This window comes from Mesoplodon mirus (assembly GCF_964341445.2).
Source record: "Mesoplodon mirus genome assembly, chromosome: 7".
In the NCBI taxonomy this organism is placed as follows: Eukaryota; Metazoa; Chordata; class Mammalia; order Artiodactyla; family Ziphiidae; genus Mesoplodon; species Mesoplodon mirus.
This window is the reverse complement of record NC_138983.1, coordinates 68,451,442-68,473,573: the sequence shown is the minus strand read 5'-3', so window position 1 is coordinate 68,473,573 and position 22,132 is coordinate 68,451,442.

Genomic DNA, 22,132 nt, shown 5'->3' with positions numbered 1-22,132 from the left:
TGCAGTCAGATTGCCTTGTTTGCTCTTCTAAGCTCTGTGACTTTGGAAAGATTGCCTGACTTCTCTGTGCCCCCATTTCCTCATTTGGAAACTGGATAATAATAGTACTGACTTCATGGTGTTGCTATAAGTATTTAAATGAATCAAGAGATAGCACTTAATATATATTAGTTAATATAATTAGTTAATATAATAATCGAAGGTTCAAAATCCTATACCCACTTGTCTCACCTGATAAAGACCGCCATTTATTTGATAAGTATTAATTCAGCACCTTCAATGTGCCAGACCCTGTCCTAGGGGCTAGGGACCCAGTGGTGACTGACAGGCCAGGCTACTGTTTTTTCTAAGTTCTCTTTCTGCTAGGTAGACAGCCTAATCAGACAAATAAATAAGATGCCTTTAGAGAATAAAAGATGTTATAAAGAACATGCATTAGAGTAATGGAATGGAGAATGCAGTGGAGTCACAAATTGCCCACTATACTCAGATGCGCAGAGAGAAATGTCTTTTATCTAAAACTTCTTTGCCATTCTTCTTGTGTTTCCTGATGGTTAGCATGCAAAATAATTAACTTTCTTAGTCCACTCTGTAATTTTGATCTGATGCAAAAATCTAAAAAGTCTGTAGGATTTTGCTGCCCTTCCTTTGACTGCAAATCAAGGTAAAAACTTAGAGGAATGTGTCTTATCTGGGACCTTGTGCTATTCTAGAAGAAGGGGTCCTTAGATCCTTGAGGCATTCTCGTACTATCCTCCAGCTTCTCTGGTCTTTGAAGCAATGTCTTCTTCTCTCTGATGACATTCATCCCATTTGTGCCTGAGTGTTTTCTTAGCTTTGCTTCTCTCTCAGCTTAATCTGGACTTGCTAGCCGTCTCTGGCTAACTGGTCTTCATCTCAGCTCTCCTTGGCACCGCAGATGCATTTGAGGCTCTGCCTCTGCCAAGACACCACCAGCCCTGGCCTCCATTTGTGTCCTCTGCTGGGAGTCACTGCTACCATTGTTATGGCAGACTCCATGGCAGGTCTGCTGGCTTGCAAATCAACTGCCTTTTGAGTCACTGTTCAGGAACTGCTGAGCTTTTTACATACCCCATGGAAACCAAGAGAAGCCTAGCAGAGCTGTAAGCTAGCACCTCCTTCTACTAACCCTTTTGCACTGTCAGAGAGGCAGGGGAGGGGACAGCTGCCAGGAGGTGCTCCTTCCCCAGAGTCCTAGGAGGGAAGCAGGGCAGAAAACCCCCTGTTCATGCTCTCTTCACCCCAATCTGTTTCTAAGCCTCTCTATATAAAGTTCAGCCTTCAGATGAGGAGGGGGACAAATGAAAACCCTGACATCAGACCTTCTGTTCCTCTCCCTCTGTCTCTATTTTTTTCTCTCAAAATCCCTCAGGTAGAAGAGAATAGAATGCTCCTTCTTCTACATCATAACCTTCTTCTACTCTAAGGTTAAAAGCCTCATGACTGTAAAGAGCTTACAAGTCATCACTTCCATTCTTACAACTAGAAAAGCTGAGAAAACCAATAATCAATGACTTTTCTTAGATCCATCAGAGACCTATAGTAACAGGGTAAACCAACACCCCAAGATCTGGAGAGACGGGTGAATCCAGAGAGATACAGGTGAGATCTACTTACCTAGAGCCAAAGCTGCTGGAGCCATAAACTTGTAGGGACACTAAAATGGTAATGTTGATGATTTGTTTGAGGCTGACTGTGAGCTAGCAAGAGGGTGGAAAACTCCTGGGGGCTGCAGTCTTAGGGGAGCCACACTCTCATGGCTTTTCCTTCTAGGAACCCCTCTAGGTTCTCATGGTGAAGTTCCAGGAATTCCCTGGTGGCTCTGGCAGGGAAAGGGGACGAGTAATCATTTTGAAACATATACAGAGCATTCCTCATAACAAAGGCCAATTCTCCAGGAGGGATCCAGAATTTTATCCCACCTAGGAGAAAGGCAAGTAGCCAGCTCCAGCCCTCTCTAGTTTTCCTGTCCCACCTAACAAGACAAAAAGCCATACCAATACATAAACACTGTAAACGTCACAGCCCAGAGACACAGGTCTGTTAAAAGACCAAGATTTAATCATAAAATTATGCCATGCTTCCCCTCTTACCTACTTGGACACCACACCCACAGGGCTCCAGCATAATAATGGTGGATATTATTTGGAAGAATTGTAAGATTCTCCCTGAGGAAAAGTACTTAGGGAAGCCCAAAGACAACAAGGGAGACAAAACCAAAGACATGAGGGAAATTTAAAATCTCTAGCACCTACAGCAAACATTAAACATAGCCAAATCCTAGCCAACTTAACATAAATTCTCACATAAAGGCCTATTTACTTCAGTTCCTACTACTCAATACAACATGTCTGGCTTTCAACAACAAAAAAATTACAAGGCATACTAAAAGTCAAGTAAAACCGTGGTCCAAAGAGGCAAAGTGAGTACGAGAACCAAATTCAGATATGACACAGATGTTGGAGTTATCAGGCAGGGCACTTAAAATAACTATGATTAATATGTTAAAGGCTTAATGGAAAAAGCACACAACATAAAAGAAAGGATGGGTAATATAATATGCATAGGGATCTGGAAATTCTAAGATAGAATCAAAAGGAAATGCTAGAAATTCAATAGACTGTAACAGAAATGAAGAATGCCCTGATGAGCTTATCAGCAGACTGGACACAGCCAAAGAAATTATCAGTGAGCTTTCAAATAGGTCAACAGAAACTTCTGAAAGTGAAATGCAAAGAGAAAAATGAATATAAAAAAGAAAAAGGAAAAGAGCAACAGAATAACCAAGAACTGTTGGGAAATTTCAAAAGTATACCATATGTGTATTGGAATACCAGAAGGAAAAGAAAGAGAGGATGGAGCAGAAGAAATATTTGAAGTAATAATGGCTGGGACTTTTTCAAAATTAATGACAAACTCCAAATCACAGATCCAGGAAGCTCAGAGACCATCAATAAATACCCAAAATCTACACCTAGGCATATCATATTCAAGCTACTGAAAAAAAATAAATAAATAAAGGACAAAGAGAAAATAAAGAAACCAGGGTGGAATGGTGGTGGGAAGAATCTTACCTATTAAGGAACAACATAAGAATTGTAGCAGATTTCAGAAACCATGCAAGTAAGAAGAGAATGGAGTGAACTACTTAAATCTTAAAGAAAAAATACCAAACTAGAATTCTATATCCAGTAAAACTATCCCTCAAAAGTGAAAGAGAAATAAGAACATTTTCTGGTAGACAAAAACTGAGTGAACTCATTACCAACAAATCTTCATCACAAGAAATGTTAAAAGAAGTTTTTCAGGTAGAGGGAGAATTTTATAAGTAAGAATTTGGACTTACATAGAAGAATAAATGAAGGTAAATGAAAAATTTTAAATTTCTCTTACTTTTGATTGATAGCTGTTTAATGTAATAATAGTAACAATGTATTGGGTGTATAGCAATGTATAACATAGGGGTAAGTGAGATGAATGATGACAATGCATAAGGGAAGGGAGGGAGGAATTGGGAATACTCTTTGTCTTTCTCTATATACATGAAGCAGTATAGTGTTATTTGAAGGTGCAATTAGACTAGGTAAAAATGTATACTGGAAAATCCAGGGAAACTACTGAAATTATTTTTTAAAGAAGTATAATTGATATGCTAAGAGAGGAGATAAATGGAACCACATAAAGTTCTATTCCAATTATGAGATGTTCTGGAAAAGGCAAAACTATTGTACAAAGACAGTGAAAAGATCAGTGGTCTATAGAGGTTTGGGGGGAGAGAGGAAGGGTTGAATAGATGGTATCCAAGGGATTTTTTTTTTTGGCTGTGTCAGGTCTTAGTTGTGGCATGTGGGCTCTTTGTTGTGGTGCGTAGGCTTCTGTCTAGTTGTGGCTCACAGGCTCAGTAGTTGTGGTGCACAGTCTTAGTTGCCCCGCGGCATGTGGGATCTTAGTTACCCGACCAGGGATCGAACTGGCATGCCCTGCATTGCAAGATGGATTCTTAACCACTGGACCACCAGGGAAGTCCCTATCCAAGGGATTTTTGTAGAGTAGTGAATCTATTCTGTGTGATGCTGTAATGGTGAGTACATTTACACTATGCGTTTGTAATGACCCTTTAAAGGTTTTATAGCAAAAGAATAATCCTTGATTATGCAAATTAAAAATCATTTAGGAGGTCAGGGACCCCAAGATGGAATGTAGAATGTGACAAAACAGTATGACTGTTTTACAAATGTATGAAACAACTTCATTGAAAGGGCTGGGGTAAAAAGGTGCTGACAGAAGTAACTTCGGAAATAAGAGGATTCTGGAAGACTAAAGTCCAATGAACTGTACATAAGCACTGTATTCTAGTTGATGAAACTGTTCCCCATGTTAGCATGTGTTAACAATTCTGATACCACTATACATGTATCTAGAATTGAATGAATAAATGGATGGTGGATGGTGGGAGCCAGATTTCTCACTGTTGGAGTAGGAGGTTAGAGATAAGCAAAGGAAAGAGACTAGAATGACCCATGTGGTAATTGATTAGTGTTGGAGACATCAGTATGAATTCATGTTTAGCTTCATATAGATATAGATGGTTACATAAAGAAATATTTATAGATATGTGTATAAATGTAGGTTAGTATACACATATATAATTCCTTGCTCTGTCAGCTGAGAAGGCCTAGAAGCAATGGCACTCCAGTAGCAATGAGCACCCCTAGTACCTAGGTCTTCTTAGTTTCTAATACCATTTACCAATAAAAGGAGAAATGGTTGGTTCTAGAAGCGGGGCAGCAAATATATAAGATGGGCCTGAAATATCTCGTAGTGAGAGAAATTAAGGAATTGCTAAAAAAATTTCAAACCACACACCCACAAACACACACACACACAATGATAGAGGTTATGTTAAAGGGACACAGGAGCCAACTGAAAGACTGCCCCCCCAATGGTCAAAGCTGGAGCAATTTGAGCAACAAGTAAATGAAATAGTATTGGATTATAACCCCAAATAAAAAAATATTCATGATTCCATACTGATATAAATAAATCATTGAATAAACAATAAATGGAGAAGTGAGACAAATCTCCCTGCAGAATAATTTTAGATTATTTATGTAAATACTCTGCTTTCAAGGAGGTAGAGCATAAAGCCCTGCTCCTTAAGTATGGGTTACACATAGTAACCTCCTTCCCAAGAGCACAGCATGGAAAGGGAGAAAAAAGAGGAACCTGACAGTGAGGAAACCTGACAATTATCTACCTCAACCAAGTGATCATGGTTAATAGCAACAATGATAAGTCATGTTAATGGCAGGTATTCTTGATATTCCTGTGATGAAAATGGCACTTTACCTTTGTGGCTTTTCTCTGCAAAAACACATAACCTAGTTTAATAATGAGTAAAGCATCTGACAAATCCCAATCAAGGTACATTCTACAAAATACCTAGCCAGTACTCCTCAAAACTGTCTGGGTCACCAAAAACAAGGAAAGTCTGAGAAACTGTCATAGTCGAGAAGAGCCTAAGAAGACATGATGACTACATGTAATGTACTATCCTGTATGAGATCCTGGAACAGAAAAAGAATAGTAGGTAAAAATGAAGGAAATTTGAACAAAGTATGAACTTCAGTTAATAATCTATCATTGTTGACTAATTGTGACAAATGTACCATACAAATGTAAGATGTCAATAATAGGGGCAACTTTGTGTAGGGCATATGAGAACTCTCTGTACTATCTTCACAATTTTTCTATAAATGTAAAATTTCTAAAATAAAAATTTTGTTTAAAAAATTGTCATCAGGGCTTCCCTGGTGGCGCAGTGGTTGAGAGTCCGCCTGCCGATGCAGGGGACACGGGTTCGTGCCCTGATCCCGGAAGATCCCACATGCCGCGGAGCGGCTGGGCCCGCGAGCCATGGCCGCGGAGCCTGTGTGTCCGGAGCCTGTGCTCCGCAACGGGAGAGGCCACAGCAGTGAGAGGCCCGCATACAGCAAAAAAAAAAAAAAAAAAAAAAAAAAAAATTGTCATCAATAACAAAAATAAGGACAAAAGCTTTAAGGAAACAATCAGAAATTTTCTACTCCTAGAAAACCATTGTGGACATTTGCCATGATCTTTTTATTTTTTATAATTATGAAATGAATTTATGCTAATTATAGAAACTTGGAATAACATAGAAATAAAAACTTTGCTGTGTTCAAAAAAAAAAAAGGAAAAATGTGCTCATGGCTTAAACATGAGGGGGGCTGTGGGGACTATGATCTAGTCTAGCAGACTTGGCACTTGACATGCTAAACAGGAGGGATTTAGAAATCTCTCTTTCTCTACAATCTTGAAAAGTCTGACTTGCAAGCCCTGATTTTTTGAAAAATACAAAATAGTAAAGATAACAAATCAACTAACTTCCTTCCTTCCTTTTCTCTTTCCCTTCTGCAACATTCTTAATTCTCCTTGCAATTCACCCCCCTCCCATCCCACCTCCACATGTTCAGAAGATGACGAATGAAGGAGAGGGTCATGGACATAAAATCAAAAAAGGGAACTACATCACTATTTTTCAAAATATTTTCCCATTTTAAGAACATGTGAGTGAAAAACATCACTTAAAGTGGTCAGAGAAGGCTTGCCTGAGAAAGTGACATTTGAGCTGAATCCTTTATGAGTAGGAGGAGGCATCCACAGTGGATCTGCTTGGAGCAGAGTGAAACAGGGGGAGACAAGTGTGAAATGGGGAGAGGTCAGATATTTGAATATATTATTACGGTATGTTCTCAGAGGATGGGCAGCCAAACCTTTAGAAGGGTGAGAACAGAAATAGGTATAAGTGGTTCCTCAGAAAGAGGAAGCATCATGAGAAAAAGTATAAGAAAACATGGTGTATTGGGGGGCGTTTGTTAGAGTTTGAATGGAGGAGAGTAAAAAGGAGGGAGGAAGGAAGTAAAGCTACATGGGCAGGAGCTGGCCATGAATGCTATTTTAAGAAGACTGAGTCTTAATCCTCTCTGATCACAATGCATTGAAAGTTTTAGGGCAGGGAAATCACATAGTTGGATTTCTTCTTTTCAATCATCATGTTGAGGTGCTGAGGAATAATAGACAGTGGAGGGCAAGGCTGTTGTGTCAAAGGAACCACCTTTCAGGACCCACATACAAAGCCTGCCTGGCCTAGGTTTTCTTTTTTGTTTGCTTCTTTCCTTTTCTGATACTTGCTACCTGACTGGAATTCCTGGCTTTGTGGAATTCTGGGAAAGTCACCTTGCCTGAGGACAATGTACCCCTGATACCTGAAATGGTTTTTGTTTTGCTTTATTTTCTGTGTCAAAATGTATAAAACTTAGAGATTCATATTAATTCAGAAGCAATCATAGGAAGATCTAACAAATCATTCAAAATAAGGTTAAAAAATTTAATCAGATTGTTGTCCTAACAGCAAGCCAAGATTAATCCTTCAACTTGGATGGAAGAAGGGAAACGGGGCTTTTATTATGAGAAGGGAAAATAAAGGAAAAAGAGGTAACTTTTAAGGATGAGGAATGAATGGCAAAATACTAAACTGCTTCCTGGAAGTTTTCTCATCTGAGGAAGTTCCCCCATCTAAAAATAGTAATACCAAATTCCTGAGGTTTTGTGAGGATTAAATGAGATAATCAATATATTAAAGAGCCTTTCTACTACTACTACTAACTACTACTACTGTATGCTTCTGCGTAGTTTAACGCTGGCTTCCTACTATAATTATATCTCTATTTTCCTTCTACTTGATATCCTTATATCATTTTATTATATTGTAGTATTTCTAAAATCTGTTTAAAATAATAATTGCAAAAATGTCCTTTATAAGTAAATAATATATAATATGTAAATAAAACAAGAACACTGGGACTTCCCTGGTGGTACAGTGGTTAAGACTCCGCACTTCCAAAGCAGGGACGTGGGTTCAATCCCTGGTCGGGGACTAAGATCCCACATGCCACGGTGTGACCAAAACAAACAAACAAACAAACAAACAAAACAGAATACTATTTGCCACCCCTGTGCTAAATCCCACTGTGGAATCCTGGACCAGATAAAGCTTAGACACAGGTACCACCTGGCTTAAGGGGTAAGTGAACGGAAAAGGTATTTGTGTTGAATGTGATAGGAGAGACTCTTCTCCCACACTTTGCTGTGGCTGATCCTACATCCAGAACTCAGCTCAGGCCTGGGAACAGGAACAGGGTCATGCAGTACCAAGCCCCTGCCAGATACCTGCATTCAGGGAGAAAGCAAAAGAGCATCCAGCCACGGACCCTGTTTTCAAGCAGTCGTAGGCCAATGGCTGCTGTTGGAGAGGATTTTGGAAAGAATGAGGAGAAAAGAAAAGTCAAGTTGAAAGTATGGAGTGTGGAAAATCATCATAACAACAATAGCCATAGAAAGTGAATGTCATACTTCATAACTCCCTTTTGTAGGCAAGACACTTAGCTCTTTGTGCTCTGATTTCCTCGTCTGTGAAATGGTGATGAGGGTGAGGAGGAGACCTGAATCACACTTTGCAGGGCCTCTTAATCTATTTTTGACACTTTTGGCAGTCTGTTGACCTACCTGTTGGCCCTATCTTTGTCTGGGCTCTTCCAGAAGCAGATCCTGAATGCAAGTAAATTATTTGGGAGATATAGGAAATAACCATAGAGAAGTGGGAAAGGAAAGGCAGCCAAAAAGGTGGACAACTGGAGCTTAATCCTGCAGGCTATTTTGGGACAAGGAGGGCAAAACCACTTCTCAGCATTTTCACCCCTGAAGGGGAAGGGAGCTGGGGTAATGACATACCTGCTCCTGGGCATTACCTCCCTGGCACGTCCAGCCTGTACACCACATGGGCACCAAGCAATGCTGCTTTGCATAGCTGGTGGGGTAGAGAGTTCTTAGTCCCAGAGATGCAGAGACTGGCAGTTAGAAGCCAGCTGGAGCATCCAGAAAGGGCCGGGGATATGCAGAGGGGCGCTTCCAACATCTGCTACAGCCCCCTTCTCAGAATAATGTTTTGAAATGCATAAAACAAAATTCATAGGATTACAATGAAAACCAATTACATTGAAATTCAGTTCTATCCACAGGCCCCTTGGGGGACCCCAGATTAAGAAGCTCTGCTAAGGTTTCTTTTCAACGTGAAATTATATGGTTTGATGACCTAAGAGCATGGATTGTGTTACTCTGCCAGGAGGTGGTTAAGTTCTGCACAGCCTCTGCAGAAACTATTTCAGAGGAAAAATGCGTTCGCCCAACCTGGCAATCCCCCGCAGCTCAGGGACTGTGAATGAGGCTGCTGGCCTCTCTCACTCTCTTTTTATTTCTTACCGTGTTTATTTTGCCTTGTTTATGTTTCTGCGTTTTTAATGTGTCCTTTGTTAGCCCGGAAAGCACCACGGGGCAGCAATTTGCCCGCATCGCCCTAACGGCCTCTCTGCCTTCCTCAGCTGTCCCTGGGGAGCTCCATCTTTAAAGTCATGCATCTTAAGTACAAGGGCCCCAGCCCCTGCCACTCAGCCAAGGTGGACCAGGGTCCATCCTGTGGCATCGTGGTGCCAACAGGTGTCTGCGTGCGGGGTGCTGGAGCAGGCGCCCCCCAGGAGCTGCATGCCCCGGAGACACCAGCCACCTCCTAATGTGCCTCCATGGCTCTGTTACTCACAGCTAAATTACAGTATTATGACTTCATTGTTGAGTCCCAATTCTCCTAATTATAGCCTAGAGATCTATTATTTGATTTGGTAACACCAAGTGCTTCTTTTCTAAATCATGTAATCTCTTGTAGCTTATTAATGTCAGGTTTGCGCACATGCAGGGACTTGGTTGTTTGCCAGACAGAATCAAATTTTCAAATTTTCGCTGTGTTATGTTACAGGGCTTTGCTTGTTACAATCTAATTATATTGGCACTGAAATACCGAAAACCAATTTATATTAGAAAGCACTTTAACTCTTTCTTTGGAGTGAATTTACATGCAGAAGTGACTGCCACACCATTGGTCTTTTTGTTTTTACATGGGGAAATGCCTTCTGGGAAAGAGGTAAAACTAACAGTTCCCTTCTGTTAAAAAAGTCTGCACTTCATGGACCAGAACTCTGAATGTGGCCATTCTCTTGTTCGAAGCATGGGGAAGGAAGGAAGCACACCTCTCCCATCTCTCTCTGTGCTCCTCCAGGCCTCCCTGCTGGGAGTGTCACTTGCCCCAGGCAGCCGGAAACCCCTCTCTTGATGTCACCTGCTGGAAGCCCCATCCCCAGTCTTGGACCATTTTACCTCCTCCCTGCCCCCTTCTTCCCTTCAGATGTATTTTCCAAAGCTCTGTTTTTCACTAGGGGTCCATGGATCCTTTACCCTGAAGGCACTGTCCTCTGAAGACCAGAGGGGACTTGTTGCCTGTAAAAGTTGCTCCACCAGTGGGGCTGCGCTCATCATCCTGCTTTGCCTTTTCAGGAGAATCTTGTGGCTATTGCCCCTGACAGTCAGAATATTTGTCTAGCCACTCTGTCAGTCTCGCTGGTGATGACTGTGGCTTTCTGACCCCTGGAATATTGTTCCTTGTCAGATTGTTTTCCCCAGGGAATACAGCTTATATCTAAATCATCCAGTATTCTACCTTTAAAAAAAGAGTCCCAACTTCTTCCTAGCATTTTTTTTAAACTTTATATTTTTTTAGAGTGGTTTTAGGTGCACTGCAAAATCAGGAGGAAGGTATAGAGATATAGGAATATACCTCCTGCCTTCACATCTGCATAGCCACCCCCATTATCAACACCCCCTGAGAGTGGAGGTGTATTTGTGACCTGCCTCCAACTGTACTTCATTCAGCCCACACTCTTGCTCACGCCTTAACTCCAGCCACACAGTTTTGTTTTGTTTTGTTTTGTTCTCGCAATTTCTCTTTCCCACTGTAGCGTATGCACATTCTCTCTGCAATGCTGTTGATATTTCTGACTCATCTCAAGTTAAATGTCACTTCCTTAGAGAAAATTTCCTTTCCCTTTATTTAACCAGGTACCCCCCCACCCCATTTTATTTATTCTACCTTGTATTTATTTGTTTTCTTCCTTATTATCTCTGCTCCGCCCCTACCTGAGACTGTAAGATCTATGAGGACAGAGATTTTGTCTTGGTCACTATTGAACATCCAGTGCCTGGCACACAGATGAAATTCAGTCACTAGCTGTTGAGTAAAGGAGTAAATGCATCCCAGGAAATGTGTATCCTTTGCCTTATGGTGGAGAAGAAGACATGTGCTGCAGCTCTTTGGACTTGTCTGGCTCTCCCTGTTCCTTCCTTGTTCCAACCAGGTGGACTGGCTTCCTTCTCCCCGTGGCTATAGGGTATGGCTAGTCTGCCGCCCCTGAGCAGGAAGCCAAAGCCATGGCAGTTTGGCACAGATGTGGCTCAATATCTCCATCCCAACTTCTCTGCTCCAGCCTGAGTGGCTGACTCAGATCCTGTCTGAACCACATGCCTGGTCCTCCATGGCACCTTCTCTGGCCCTTCCCTGGATGTGGTTCTCCAGGGAACCATGTGGTGCCCACCAGTGGGCTAGTGACAGCAGAGGGCCCATCAGTGGCCATGTCAAGGATCCCTCCTGCTTATCTAAGTGAGGGATGAAGTGGTGGGAGGTCAGGAAACCCCCCTTTCATGGCAGACACTGAGTCACAGAAGGGGACGGATGGATGGGAAATAAACAAGACCTCCCCTGAAGCAGGGAGGTTAGCCAGGCACACACTGCTTCACAGAAATAACCCAGCAGAAACAATGACACAGAGAACTTGCCCTTACCACAGCTCTGAATAAGACAATTGCAGAGCTGATTTGTGGAATAATGTGGCTACTGAATCTCAATTCTAACAAATCATTGATCAAATTTATGGAATTAATTGACCCCTTTTTGTTCCTTTCTCTAGAATTTTCTCCATAACAGTAATGAGGTGAAGGGCTCCTGAGCCACAGGTATGTACAAGAGAAGCCCTCCTAGGAAACAGAAAGCTGAGGGCCTCTCTCTCCTGATCTGTGGGTCTCCTAGAATATCCAAGATGCATTAAGGATTAGAGAGGTACCCTCTATTCAGAAACCATAGCCAAAGACCACAGAGCAAGGTAGACCCCTATGCCCACTTCCCTGGAATAAAAGGCCTTGAAACACATTTCACAAGCCCCTCCTGGAATGTCTCATTCTGAGAACCTGGCCTGTTTCCTTCTCACTACTACATCTTGGCCCAAAATACTTTCTGTATCTGGAAGAATGCTCTCCTGCCCCATCCCATATTTGCTTGCAGAAATTTAACCTATTCTTCACAGCCTGACTGAGAAATCCTCTGCTCAAAGGAGTATTATCAGATCCACCTGGTCAGAATTACACTGTGTCTCCACTGGTCCCATAGTAAGTGGCTTGTGCTGTTTCTAGCTTGGATGACCATGCGTCTCAGTTTGCTTGGGACAGTTCCAGTTTATTCCTGTTCTTCCAGCATTTTTTAAGAGCATCTTTTTTGCTCTCCAAAATGTCCCAGTTGAACAACAGATTGTGTGGTGTGACAGACACACCCTGCGGTGACCCCTGTTGAGTCACGTCCTTCTCTCATCCTCTCCCCTTGCATGAAGGCATGCACAGTGACTTGCTTCTGGCCAACAGGGTATGGCAAAGGTGACAGGATAGTCACTCCCTTGATTATGTTACCTTATCTAAGACTCTGTCTTAGTGACTGAAGAGAGAGATTCTCCTAGGGGCCTTGAAGAAGTGAGCTGCTAGGGTTGAGCAGCCTATGGAAGGAGCCACAGGAACTGCAGCCAGGAAAGCTGGGCAGCCTCTAGGAGCTGAAGGCCTCCGTCTTCCAGATGCAAGGAACTGAATTCTGCCTGCAATCATGTGGGCCGGAGGAGGACCCTGAGCTCCAGAAAGGAAAACCGCTGACTTCTTGATTGCAGCCTTTGAGACCCTGAGCAGAGGCCCCAGCTGAGCTGTGCTTACACTCCTGACCCATGGACACTGTGAGTTAATAAATGGGTGTTGGTTTAAGCCACTGAGTTTGTGGTCATTTGTTTGCAGCAATCAAAACTGATGCATGCGGTTGCCCCAGTTCTAACGCTAACCAAGGGCTCAAATGGCTTTGACAGACTGGTCAAGACAAATCTCCCTGACAGACTGGTATTTTCTTAAAGTTGGGGTGCATATCTTATTCATCTCTCTAGTTTCCCTACATTCACAGAGCATGAACTAACCCCTTTCTAGGTACTGCACCAGGTAGCACAGCATAGTATTCTTCAACAGAGAAAGGTCTCTGGCATCACAGTGTCCATGTTTGAATCTCAGGTCCATCACTTACTAGCTATGTGACTTTAAACAAATTACTTAATCTTTCAGGGCCTCAGTTTTCTCAGCTGCAGAATGGGATTACAAAAGAGTACTTTCCTCAGATAAGATTGTTAGGAGGATAAATTGAGTTAATGTAAAGTGCTCACAACACTTGGCACATAGTGCTTTGTCAATTTGGTATGCCTTGCATTCTTTCTTTCACTTAATCCTTATGTTAAATCTTCTGTGATTATCTCCACTTATAGAGGAAGAAACTGATGCTCAGAGACATGAACATCCTCAAAATTACACAGCAAGTAAACCAAGAGACTCAAACCAAATCCACGGGTGCTTTTCCCCATACTGTCCACACTTGTATCTTTCTCGTGGATGTACATTTTGAAAAAAAAAACAAAAAACAGGGAACTTTTCCCTGAGTTCCGTAATGGATTCCCTAAGAACTGGGGCCCACACAGACGTCAAGTTCAGATCAGGCTCATGTTCTGGCTCCACCCCTTCAAGCATTTCTGGAAACTCAGGCAGACAATTTAGACAGTTTAGTGGGAGATGGTGACCCATAAATGAGCTCCGGGGCCCATTAAGCTGACACATCACCTGACAAATGGCAGACTTTTAGCCAATTCCAGTCTGGCTAGAACTGGATGTGTATGTAAGTGCAGATTATCGAGATCCATAGATAATTTGCTACCTGCTCATTTTTAACATGTTTGCGAACATTCATGAGAAGCTCATTAATTGTAAATGTCTGTAAGCTTATTGTGTTGTAAACCAAGCCTGACAGCACAATAGGCACCCATAAAAGGAAGTGTCCCTTTCACCAGCCAGTGTGAACGCTGAGAAGGAGCAGGCGTGCAAATCAGCCCAGGGATAATTGACAGGATTGCTGGGATGCACACGAACCCTTTATCTGCGGAGTTTTACATCCCTGTCCTTAGGTAACTGCAGAGATACAAGCCGCTGTGATAAGAGATGTTAACTGCATTTAACACAGTGAGACGACAGGGTCAGACACCTAGGCCCAGTAATCAGGGAAATCCGTGAAGGCCATGGCCTGACAAGGCTGAAATCCATTTGTTATTCTCTGTTCGGAATGCCCTTGCTCCTTCTCTAGACTGGTGGGTTCCGACTCATCTTGCAAGATGACTCAGTTCCTCCTTGAAGATTTCTCTGACTTTGCCAGGGAAAACGTTTCCTCTCCTGCACTCTGAGAGCCCTTTGTGCATTTTTCTGGAAGAGCTCTCACTAAGTGGGCATTTGAAATGCCTGCCCCTTTCTCCATATCCAAGTGAACGCAGAACTCCAAACTTCTTTATGGATGCCCTCTAGAAATAAACATTTTTAGGGATGTACTACTCAAGCAAAAGCATCCATGAGCAATGCAAATTTTGTGAATAATATGAGGTCCAAGGGGAAAAAATAACATTATTTGGTACCTTGGCTTCCACAATTTAGTTTGCTTCTTTCCCCTTCTGGACCCTCTTCTTGCCTGATAGGAGGGGGCTGTAGAGTCCAAAGCCCCAGGAGGCCACCTCTGCTCCTACCAGGCTTTTCAAATACTCATTCATTTATTTATTTTAACAAAATCGAGTTTCTAGGGGAAACTACCTTATTAAAGACTAAAGTCTTTATATACAATATATATATATAACACAGTATACTTCTATTGGTCTTATTGTATGTATTCATATGTATATTATGGTAGATATGGGACTCCAGAGGGGGAAAATATCCATGCACTTAATAGATACACAATTGTGTCCCTTAGTTCAGGCTAAACTGCGGCAACAAATAGAACCAAACAACGTATGATGGCTTAAACACAATGTGATCTTATTTCACACTCACGTGGTAATCCGAAGTAGGTGTCCAGGGTGTGTGGTTGACAGCTCTCTTCCGCTCCGCAATTCAGGGATCCATCCCTCTTCCATATTGAGCCTCCGTTGTCTTGTAGGGTATGGCCATCGTCTGCAACAAAATGGCAGAAACAGAAAGAGCATGGAGTGGGCCATGTGGGAGGTTTTGTTGTTCAGGCCTGAAAATGGCAAACATATGACTTCCATTCATATCCCACTGGCTAGAACTTAGTTACATTGTCATGCCCAACTGCAAGGGTCACTGGGAAGTGCATTTGCTGTGTGCCCAGGAAGAAGAAGGAATGGGTTTTGGTGGAGAACAAGCAGTTTGTGCCACATCAATCTAAAGTTAGTTCCCTCCCGTTTCCCCTCCTCATGCTCTGCAGAGAACATTGATCACAACTGTGCTGGGGTGCACACAACCCCTCTCATAGGTATCCCTCATATTTGAGGCATTCATGAAGAGTTTCATGTTTCCAGGTATTTTGTATATTTAACCATGTATTTCCCCCTTACTTCCATAATGATTTTGGAGATATGTTACCAAAGACAGAATACAGGTCTCACTTATGAATACTTACATTTATACCAACTAGTACCCCAACTTTGACAATAGAATTTGATTCCTCCCACTCAAACCCTGCTATACAGTGACCAAATATACAATTGGTTTCTATGACCTCACACATCGATTTCAATAATTTAACAGCATAGGGTAAAGAGACATTTCTCTACTCCATGGGGCTTGACTTATCCATCTGCCACAGCTGCTTGGTCTTTCTGCTAGCAGCTAGCAAGAATCCCTAACTGCAAGAGCCTCTTGAAGATACTATTTCAGATGCTTCCAGGCAATGCCTTTGACAGGTTATAAGCTTACTCTCTCGTTAAATGAAGTTTCTGGGTAATGGGCCATTTGGTGGTACAGTAAGTCCCCTACATACGAATGAGTTCCATTCTGAGAGTGCGTTTGTAAGTCCAACAAAGTTAGCCTAGGTACTCAACTAACACAATCGGCTGTATAGTACTGTACTGTAATAGGTTTATAATACTTTTCACAAAATAATACATAAAAAACAAACACACACAAAAAAGAAAACATTTTTAATCTTACAGTACAGTATCTTGAAAAGTACAGTAGTACAGTACAACAGGTGGCACACAGCGGCACATTTGCATCTTTGAAAGTTCTCAACTTGAAGGTTTGTATGTGGGACTTACTGTATGTCTATATGACAAAACATTTGCCAAAATCAGTGAGCAGGGCTTCTGCAACTGCTGCAGAAAATGACTGCCATGATATACTCAAACTTGGGGTTCCTGTAACATGGCTGGTATTTCCTCTCAGTGATTATGTACAATGTAAGACTAACCCATTTTATTAATTTATTTATTTGTGGCTGTGTTGGGTCTTCGTTTCTGTGCGAAGGCTTTCTCTAGTTGTGGCAAGCGGGGGCCACTCTTCATCGCGTTGTGCGGGCCTCTCACTATCGCGGCCTCTCTTATTGCAGAGCACAGGCTCAGTAGTTGTGGCTCACGGGCCTAGCTGCTCCGCGGCATGTGGGATCTTCCCAGACCAGGGCTCGAACCCGTGTCCCCTGCATTAGCAGGCAGATTCTCAACCACTGCGCCACCAGGGAAGCCCCAGGACTAACCCATTTTAAAGCCCTTTCAGCTATTGTCAAACCAGCCAGAGAAAGCCACTAAACAATAGAGATAAGCTAAAGGGAAATATTAGCTCTTTGTTTTATAATTAACTAAGAATGCTTACAGCTGAATATTGTAGAATGACTATCTAAAAATGGCTTAAAATATTCATTCAGCTCACATAACAAGAAGTTGGGACACAAAGCTTTGGGTCAGCTTCTCTGCAATTCCTTGGCTTTCTCCTCATGGTCACAAAGTGGCTGTTGCAGTACCATGCATCACATCCTCACATACTATCTAAAACAGAAAGTGAGAAATAGGCCTTTCCCTTGAAGTTTTCTCTCTCTTTTTATCAAGATGGTTCTCTGCACACTCACTCCAGCACGCTGCTCCTTAAGACTAATTATTTGTTTCTAGATCAATCACTACATTATGGGAATGGAATTAGCATGATTGGTTTTGAACTGGAATGATTCATGTTGTGGGGGCGAATATATTGCCCTAAATTGTGTCTGTTACCTGAACAAAATTTAGATTCTTCTAGAAGTAGGCCTTCTACAAGAAGATTAAAGCAATATACCTAATATGATTTTTGGTTTTTAGGAAGCGCAGAGGTATTTTTGCATTCATTTGCATAATTTTCTTCAGTCAGAGATTCTTTATAAACTTTTCCTCTTCCCTTATCTTGCCTTTATTTTTTATGCTTAACTTGCCTTTTGCAAATCTGTTAGTCCTAGTATATCTATGCTTTCAGAAGCCATTTTGGAAGAAGAGGGTGATGTAGACAAATCTAATGGTCATATGATATGTATGCTGAAGGCTAAGGAGCGAAAAGCACTGATGCCCAGAACTTGTTTTGAAATGCATCAAACATAAGTTAAATTTATGCATGGATGGAGGGATGGATGAATGGATAAATATGTGATAAAACAAATATTGTAGAATGTTAATTGTAGAATCCAAGTTGTAGGTATATGGGTTTCACTGTACAATTCTTTCAACTTTTTTTTTTTTTTTTTTTGCGGTACGCGGGCCTCTCACTGCTGTGGTCTCTCCCGTTGCAGAGCACAGGCTCCGGATGCGCAGGCTCTGTGGCCATGGCTCATGGGCCTAGCCGCTCCGCGGCATGTGGGATCTTCCCGGACTGGGGCACGAACCCGTTTCCCCTGCATCAGCAGGCGGATTCTCAACCACTGCACCATCAGGGAAGCCCTCAACTTTTCTGTGTTTGAAAATATTCATCATAAAATGTCTGGAAATATGTCGATAGGGATCTAGATTCACTTTTATAAAATAATCTCACAAAAGGATAATTCTTCCTAAGTAACAAGAGGTACACAGAGGCCAAATAATGCCTAATCTTGTATACCAGGCTAAGAAATTGGGACTTAATTCAAGGTAATTGAGAGATCTTGGAGGATTTTAGTAGAGGACTAAAATGTAAGATAGGCCTGGTGACATGGAGGAAGAATGGGTGGGACCAAGGGGGAGGCAGAGAGACAAATTAGGGGATGCTGTAATTGTCCAGATGAGAGTGATATGATAGTGTCTGAGCAAAGATGGTCACAGGGAGAGAGGTGAATTTAGGGAAAACACCAAGAGAGAAATAAGGAAGACTTGACACTTGAAGACATGTGGGGACATGGGGATATCTAGTAGGACTCAGGCTTCTAACTTGGGGCAGTGGGAGTGGTGAGGCCATTCTCCTGCATGGGGTCCCAGGTGGAGCCTTGCTGCTGAGTGGGCAGTACAGGGAAGTATCCATCCCCTGTCACAGATCTGTTTTCCTCTCTGGATCCCCACCATGGCCTGAGATCTGCTGAAGTGCTAGATTTCTCCTGCACGGGGTATTTTTTTTCCTGCTTCCAAGTGATGTGAATCCATGCTCTGCCCTCCTATACGGTCAGAGCCTGCTGAAGAAGAACACTGCAAATGGTTTCTGAAATGCTTTCCAAGCCATCTGGAGCACAGGCTGAGGGGAAGCCCCCCAGCATGGGCCCAGCTCTGACTCCTGGGTTCCTGGATTCATACCCCTCGTCTGCTGTCTCTGGGAAGCAAACCCTGGGCTGCCTCACTTTATTATGAAATTAAAATCGTTTCCAAGGACCTCAAAGGGGAAAATGAAATTGTTTTCAGCTTTGATTGTGGTCATAATAAAATAGCTATTTAGGGGGGATTGTGTTATTCTTGGATAAACAAGGAGCAAAAATACTTTTTTACAGTTTGCCATAAAGACAGCAATAGGACTTTTCACAAGACAAACACAATCAATGATTCAGGGAAGATGAGGGCATCTATATTTGTTCTTCCTTGGACATCACGCACAGTGGGATATTTGGTCTCTACAAGCTGAGGAAGTGGCAAGGCAGCTTCTGGTATGCTTTCCCAGTTCTACCAGATATGTCCAGATGTCAGAGCCCTGGCAGCTGGCCTCTGAGGGCCCTGCAGGATGGACAATGGGTCCTCCTCTCACTTAACTATGCCCTGTGCCTCTTCTGTGTAACTTCTTCCCAGCTTCTTTGTTGAAATTAGTTTCTGGAGACAGAATCAGATTCCACTTACTTACATGGAGCACTGACCATATACACTAAGCATGCACAGAATGCTCTTACACGTTACCCCATTTGATCATCACAGCAACTCTGTAAAGTAAGGAAGGACATTCTTATTTTCTAAATTGGAAAGCTGAGACAGAGAGGAAAAATGACTTGCCCAGACCTCACAACTGGTGAGTACAGATTCCACTAAAGTTCTTTCTTCTACTCCAAGCTGCCTCTTCTCCCCTTGAGATCCAGGCCTTTGGAGGACACCGCTGACTGACACTGTCTAGTGGAAATCATGCAGGATTTAGTGACCAAGCCCTGGGACCTTGGGAAAATCACTCTGAGACATTTTGTATCTTGGTGCTCTCATTGGTATAAAGGGGAGAAGTCAGTTCGACCTTACAGGACTGGACTTTGTAAGAAGTAATTGTTAGAACATATATAAGATGTCTCAAAATAAATGGCTCGAAAGAAATTAATTCCTTAACAAGACATATGTTAGCTTGTTCTAGGATGATGGGTCAGTCTACCCTCTCTCTCACCATTCTGGGCTTCAGCTTGTGCCCAAAGGCAGGGAAGAGCAGAGACACTTCTTTCTTCCATCCTGAAAACAGCTTAGTCTGTTTCAAAGTGCATTATGTATTATTAGATCATTTCTAAATGTCAGTCTTTAAATCAGAGTAGTGTTCAACTTCCAAATGATCCAAGTGAGTAGGCATTTTTGCTACTGACCATTGGTTTTAAAGAAAGCCTGGATTTTCAATCCCCTGAGTTTGCAAGATATCATTTGTGACTATGACTCTCCAGTCTGCTCCCTTCTAAGTGCTTGAATGAAGACCCATGCCAGCCTTCTAACCCCATCTCTAGGAGGAGGAAAGGCAACAGGAACTATGGCAGTGCGCACTGAGCTCAGTGCTTTTCTCTGTCCCACTTACCTCTACTCACCTTTGGTGCCTCAGCTTTGAACCAAGCTGGGGATCCTAGGAAACACTCTGCCTCCTATCGCCCAGCCCTGGCTTTCCCAGCCTGGTTTTGAACCCTTAGGCTTGAGCTGATGCCAAATTTTACGCCTCTCCCTTGAGCTCTCTTTTACGTCTACACATTTTAAGGCCTGGCTTGGAGACTTCATTGGGCATAAAGTATATGGGATCTTTGATTTTCCAATAATAAATAAATCAGAGATTAGAGTAAGAGCTGCTGAAATCTCAGAAATCTGCCCTCAGTTTATTGCAAATCTCTTTACATGTTCAGATGCTTTGGATATACATTAAAGTCTTTGGCCCATATTTATGGTTTTGAACATCGCCTTAGCTTTTTACTAATTCATCAGTAATTGGCATGGGAATGAGAAGGGACCGACTTTAGCTGATGCCCCAACTACTGACCTCTCTTGGCAATAACTCCTGATGCTTAAGAGGAATCAAAAGCATTGTAGAAAAATCCACAGATTTTTCTCATGTGTTCTGGGAACTCAGAAGCCCTTGGAGAAGTAAAATTATCCTTAACATCATCATCAGAAGGCAAGGGAGGTGATATGGGCCCTCCCCTATTGAGATGGGTGGGGATGGCTGGTGCTATGGGGACACAGGGGGAAGTTGCTCATGGGGACATCTGGAGGCCCACCTTCCTCTCACTATCTTCTCTTGCAACTGGACCAGATTCAACAATGTGGCCTTCCTTATGCTGGGCCATCAGTGAGTAGGTATGTCAGGGGCACATGAAGGCACAAAGAGTTGGGGATTGTGGTGGGAGAAGAAACGATGGAGAGATGCGAGAGACAAACTTTACCACCCTCATAGCTGATCTGTTGATTAGAATTATGACACTGTACCGGGACCATTAGCAAAGCAGGATACATGCAGATCGGGGAGACCAGGATACAGAGGGGATGACGAACCATGTCACGAGAAAAAGCTGAAAAGCCCAGAGCTGTTTAACGTGGAAGAAAATATGGCATAAGGGCAATGAGAGCTGTTTGTCAATATCTGAAGTGTGAATATGAGGAAGACTTGCTCTTCAATCAGAGAACCTAGAACTAGAAGGATGCAAACGAAAATATTCCCACAACATTTTAAGGGTTCCAACAATGAAGGGAGGGGAAATGGAATACTCCTGTTTATTGAGCGCCTTCTATGAGCTGGGGTCTGTATGAGGCATTTTGTGTGCCTTTGATCATGAAGTCTTCACCTTGTTTCTGAAAGTTTATATGATGAGAGAACTGAAACTCAGAGAAGTTATGGAGCTTATCTGAGATCCCAGAGCTAGTGAAGAGCTAGTGAAGAGCTTGGATTTGAACATCCATCACTTCACATGGACCCTATGATGGTAGGTGATCAAGCAGAGTCTGTGTGACCTCACGTTGGGATTCCTATGTGAACCAAGGCTAACACTCACTGCTCTCTGAGGTCCCTTCCAGTTCTGAAACTCTGTGCACAGTCCTGGTGGCTCAAGGAAGCGTGGCTGGAGTGCCGAGAGCTGGGAGGAGGAAGGCAAGAGGAATGCTTTGTGGGTAAGTCATCTGTTCAGCAGAATGATGTGAATGACAAATGGGCCTCCCCCCAGGGCTGATTCCCTCCAACTGTACCCAACAATAAAATGCTCCACAAAGAAATCTGACAATTTGGTTGTTAATTCAAAACATCCTTCTCCAAGCTGCCTATAACTATAACCTAATTGTTGCAAGTTGGTGGTTTATAAAAAAAGAATAGAAAAGAAAGTAAAATCACATTAAATACAAAT